General features: G+C 37.1%; 1 pseudogene; it reads left to right on the top strand.

Annotated features, from left to right (window-relative positions):
- The first annotated feature begins 1,546 nt into the window (after positions 1 to 1,546).
- On the top strand, positions 1,547 to 3,908 carry LOC140510393 (heat shock protein HSP 90-alpha pseudogene; annotated as a pseudogene).
- Positions 3,909 to 5,927: the final 2,019 nt, after the last annotated feature.

The following is a 5,927-nucleotide window of genomic DNA, read 5'->3' on the forward strand; positions in this document are numbered from 1 at the left end:
GTGCTCAAGATCATTCCCTTTTTCAGGAACAGAGCAGGGATTTGAACCAATGTTCTCAGGCATCATTCAGTTTGAAGGCTTTTCCCACTGCACTGGGTTGTCTCAATTGGGGCAGTTAGGTGGCACAGTGGATAGAGCACAGGGCCTGAAGTCAGGAGGACCTGAGTCCAAATCTGACTTCAGATATTTAACTAGTTCTGTGACCCAGGGCTTAACTTAACCTCATTTGCCTCCATTTCCTCATCTGTAGAATGAGCTGGAGAAAGAAATGGAAAATCACTCCAATATCTTTGGCAAGAAAACCCACAATGAGATCAGAGTTGAATACAACTGAAATAACTGAACAACATGCTGTTTCAGAGAGAAGAAGATGAATCCCTCAATCTGTTTCTCTGAGTTCACACTATTTTATGTTTATTGCAAAGCTCATCCATTTGAGCTTGTGGCAATCCTTGAACACTAGTTTACTTGTTCTGGGCAGACTATGGCATGAACCTCGAACCTTGCAAGGGGCTGAAAACTGACTCTCAAACATTAATAACACAACAAGGCTGGATCTTGGACACTTCAGCCCAATGAGTTTCCTCAGCTTTACAGTGAAAGCCACGTTATTAGATTTCTACACAAGTCATCGGGGGCCTTTAGAAGGTACCATGAAACCTAATGTGTTAAATGCCTGGTTGAAGGTGAGAAACAAAAAAAGGTGGGGAGGGGGAATTTGAGAGATGACTTGTGAATAGGTAAAGCTTCAGAAAAACCACTTACCTAACCTCTCATAGTTCTTTATTACACACATTGTCTTCCCCATTCATGCCAGAACGTTAACTAGAGCCCATAAAAAAAGCAAACTCAGTTTCTGAGCCTTGGAATCTTTATATTCCCAAATAGAGAATTTCTCAGCTATTGATGATCAATCACCTTTGGACTCTTGGCATTGGTACCCCTGAGGCATCAACAAAGTACGTTGTGTTTTATTTTGCAGTGCCATGCATTTGCATGCCCAATTCACAAGGGAAAAATAATGCTACATAGTGTAGGCCAAAGGACACTAAAATTAGAATAAGAAGAATTGGTTCCATTGCTTACTAGCTACATGACCTTGGACCAGAATTGTTACTAGGGGTGGACTACTAGAATTTTGTCCTAGGGCATTGAAATTTGACGGTATTGTCATCATCTGCACTTCTGCAATGTCAAGAAAACAATTGATGTGGCTCCTAGTTAGGAAGAATGATTAATTTAAATTGGGAAATGTCAGGTGGTCAGCCTTCTTTTTCTTGTCTACCTTGCTAGACCTCACCCCTTCTCCCATGGCAGCTTCTCCAATGACAATCTCATAATGTCCTGAAGTCACTGACCATGGGAGCTGTCACAGAGTTTATATTTCATAATCATAGGTGTATGTCCCAGACTCTCACTGTACACTATCATATTGAAGATTCATTCCCCTTAATCACAATGGAATTTGTCTTAGAAAGTGGCTCTGGAGTTTGCTCCTCTTTCGTCTTGCTGTGGCTGAAGCCTGTGGGCTCCTGCTCTCTCTGCCAAGATACCTGAGGAAACACAGACCGAGGACCAACCTATGGAGGAGGAAAAAGTGGAGACTTCTGCCTTTCAGGCAGAAATTGCTCATTTATGTCTTTAATCATTAATACATTCTACTCTAATAAAGGGATCTTTCTGAGAGAGCTGATTTCAAATTCATCTGATGCCCTGGACAAAATCAGGTATGAGAGTCTGACAGATCCAAGTAAACTAGACTCTGGGAAAGAGCTGAACATTAGCATCATTCCAAACAAAGATGATCGCACCTTTACCATTGTAGATACTGATATTGGAATGACCAAAGATAATTTAACCAACAATCTTGGTACAATAGCAAAGTCCAGAACCAAAGCTTTTATGGAAGCATTACAGGCTGGTGCAGAAATCTCCATGCTTGCTCAGTTTGGTGTTGCTTTTTATTCTGCCTATCTGGTGACTGAGAAGGTGACAGTCATCACTAAGCATAAGGATGATGAACAATATGCCTAGGAGTCTTCAGCAGGAGGGTCATTCACCGTTAGGACCGATGTAAGTGAACCTATGGGTCATAGAACAAAGGTAATTTTGCATTTGAAAGAGGACCAAACTGAGTGCTTGGAGGAATGAAGAATAAAGGAAATTGTGAAGAAGTATTCCCAATTTATTGGCTAGCCAATTACACTCTTTGTGGAGAAAGAACACAATAAAGAAGTCAGTGATGATGAAGCAGGGGAAAAAGAAGAGAAACAGGAGAAGAAAAAAGAAGAAAAGGAGTCTGAGGACAAGCCAGAGATAGAAGATGTTGGTTCCAATGAAGACAAAGTAAAGAAAGATGGTGACAAGAAGAAAAAGAAGAAGATTAAAGAAAAATATATTGATCAAGAAGAGCTTAACAAAACAAAGCCAATTTGGACCAGAAATCCTGATGATTTAACTAATGAAGAATATGGCGAATTATATAAGAGCTTGACAAATGAAGAAGATCATTTAGCTGTGAAACACTTCTCAGTGGAAGGACAGTTGGAATTCCGAGACATGCACCCTTTGATTTATTTGAAAATAGAAAGAAAAAGAAAATAGAAAGAAAAGAAAGAAAAAGAAGAGCATCAAATTGTATGTGCGCAGAGTTTTCCTCATGGATAACTGTGAAGAACTGATTCCTGAATATCTGAATTTCATCAGCGGTGTGATGGATTCTGAAGATCTTCCTCTAAATGTCTCACATGAAATGCTGCAGCAAAGCAAAATTTTGAAAGTAGTAAGGAAGAATTTGGTCAAAAATTGCTTGGAACTCTTCACTGAACTGTCTGAGGACAAAGAGAATTACAAATAGTTTTATAAGCAATTTTCTAAAAACATTAAGCTTGGAATACATGAAGATTCCCACAACCAAAAGAAACTTTCAGAATTGCTGAGATACTATACTTCTGCTTCTGGTGATGAGATGGTTTCTCTTAAGGACTACTGCATGATGATGAAGGAGAACCAGAAACATATCTATTATATTACTGGTGAAATTAAGGACTAAGTGGCTAATTCAGTTTTTGTTGAGCATCTTCAGAAGCATGGTTTAGAAGTAACATATGATTGAACCTATTGATGAGTATTGTGTGCAACAGCTAAAGGAATTTGAGGGCAAGACTTTAGTATCGGTAACCAAAGAGGGTTTGGAACTCCCAGAAGATGAATACGAAAAAAAGAAACAGGAGGAAAAAAGCAAAGTTTGAAACCTTTGCAAAATTATGAAAGATGTCCTAGAGAAGAAAGTTGAAAAGGTAGTTGTATCAAACCGATTGGTTTCTTCTCCATGCTGCATTGTCACAAGCACATATGGCTGGACAGCAAACATGGAAAGAATAAGGAAGGCTCAGACACTGAGAGACAACTCAACAATGGGTTACATGGCAGTGAAGAAACACTTGGAGATCAACCCTGACCATTCCATCATTGAAACACGACGGCAAAAGGCAGAGACTGACAAAAAATCGGTGAAAGATCTGGTCATCTTACTGTATGAAACGGCACTGTTGTCTTTTGGGTTCAGTTTGGAAGATCCCCAGTCACATGCCAATCGGATATACAGGATGATCAAACTTGGTCTTGGAATTGATGAAGACAATTCAACTACTGAAGAAACCAATGCAGCTATCACTGAGGAAATGCCACCTCCTGAAGGGGATGATGACACATTGAGCATGGAAGAAGTGGACTAAAAAGCATTCCAAAACATGGAATTACAACATGTTTCCTAAACTAGTCTGAATAAGTTATTTTGTATAAGGTGTTGAGAAAATACTTGATATCTTCATTCCCTCTGATGTATATTTTCAGATATGTTCTCTTTATTTTTGTTAAATCACTTTTTAAAAAAAGTATGGCATGAACATGCTCTTTAAGGGGAAGTTTAGGATTCTCTTCCATTTTAAGCATAATCAATACTGTGATACCTTTGACATTAAAACAAGAACTAGTAATCATTGTAGCTTGCTTTGGTTTTATTTTAGGGAGGGAGAAATAATATCCTTAATAAATGTCCAGACAGTGTAATCTAATGTTAACTCACTAACACTCCTGTGATCTGAATACAGTATGTAACAGAAAGCTGAATAATGAAATTCAATTACTCCTTGGTCTCTAAAATACATTGTTTTGAGGTATCCTAAAATGTTTATAAAATTGTCTTTCTTTTTATATATTTAAAAGAATTGAGTTCCATTCTATTCCATCCATTTTGGCATGTATAAAACCCTGAAGTCTAGGAAAATAAAAGTGTTAACACCAAAAAAAAAAAAAAAAATGCCTCTGAAGGCAAGTCTGCTTCTGTTAAACTAAACACATTTTGTGAAGCTTAGCCTGGGTGCCTAAATTTCTAGTTATGATTCTGCCTTACAGAAATCACTTCAGCTATGTTGTTCAGTTTCATCATTTATAAAACAAGAACATTGGACAAGATAACAGCTAAGATTCTCCCAGTTTAAGTGACTAGGATACTAATTAGCTGTGTTACTGTCAACCCAAATGAAAATTATTGTAAAAGATCTCAAGCTATTTATTTCCAGTATTTTGAGAAAAAATCAACTGCTTTAAATTCCTCCTCCCCCAATGTTTCTACAAGTAACTGGAGGCTTTTAACTTTGTCAAATGCAGAGTTAAATCAAATCAAAGACAATCATAGCAATTGCCAGTAAGGTACCACCTACACAAAACTTCTTTGGATTCATAGTATTTTTTTTTTTTTACCAAAATGAATATAAATCAGGAAAAAAAGAGAAATAATCTTTAAAATCAGCTTTTGCTCTGTCACATACTTTGTCTCAAAGGAGCCAATATTGTTAAATGAATAGTTATTTAATTGAACCATAAATGGTCAGAATTGTCCATGTGTCCCTAGTTGCATTAGGATGACTTGCTTCCCGTTACCAACACTTCCCATATAGGAACTGTTCTCTCTGCTATTAGCTCCTCACACTGTTCAGTTTTTTCCCAACCTGCCACAAGGAGTCATGGGGACACCAGTCACTTTTGGAAGGTCAAATATATCATTCCCCCATCCTCAGTCCAATATTAGCACAGAAATCCTTTTGACATCTTGTAGGACAAATAGATATCCGTCTTCTATTTTAACTTTTCCCAATGAGTAACACCACACTACAACCCAGGGCCATTCCTTGTAATTAGGACAGTTCTACATATTAGACCTTTTTTAAAAAAAATTACTCCATGCCTATATCTGCCTTTACAATTGTCCAGTTCTTCTCTTTGGGAGTTGATTTCAATTCTACCACATAGACTTGTCAGTCCTTGAAACCTAATATCTTGTCTCGACTAAGTCTTCTTTTCAGGCTAAACAACTCCAGTTCCTTCACAATTTAAGTCTCTTAATATTGGCTGCATTGCTACTCTGCACATATTCCAGTTCATTGGTTTCTAAAAATGTAGAATCTAATAGTATTCTAAAAAAAGGAGCTCTGACCAAGAAAAAATACAGCACCTTGATCCAGATACTATATTCTAATTACTGAAGCCTGTGATAGCATTCAATTTTTCTGACCATTGCATTGTAGTGCTATCTGATATTGAACTTGGTTTGCAATAAACAGATCTTTTCAGATAGACTAGTGAATAGTAACCTCCTATCCTACTCTGACTTCATCCTTTAGTTGTACAGTTTTAATTTTTTAATCCTATGCAGAATTTTTCATTTTTTCCTTGATGTTATTTTATTATTCTTCTTATGTAGAAAACACTGTCAAGCTGATCTTTATAACAATTATATTTTTGCTGTCTTTGATATTAGATTTTGTGAGAATTATATCTCAAGATTAACAAAAGCAAAATATTCAATAGCCAAAACTTGCCAACCTCTGTCAATGGCAGGATAGAGTGTAGAGCATAAGTTCAAA

Source organism: Notamacropus eugenii, chromosome 6 (genome assembly GCF_028372415.1).
Source record: "Notamacropus eugenii isolate mMacEug1 chromosome 6, mMacEug1.pri_v2, whole genome shotgun sequence".
In the NCBI taxonomy this organism is placed as follows: Eukaryota; Metazoa; Chordata; class Mammalia; order Diprotodontia; family Macropodidae; genus Notamacropus; species Notamacropus eugenii.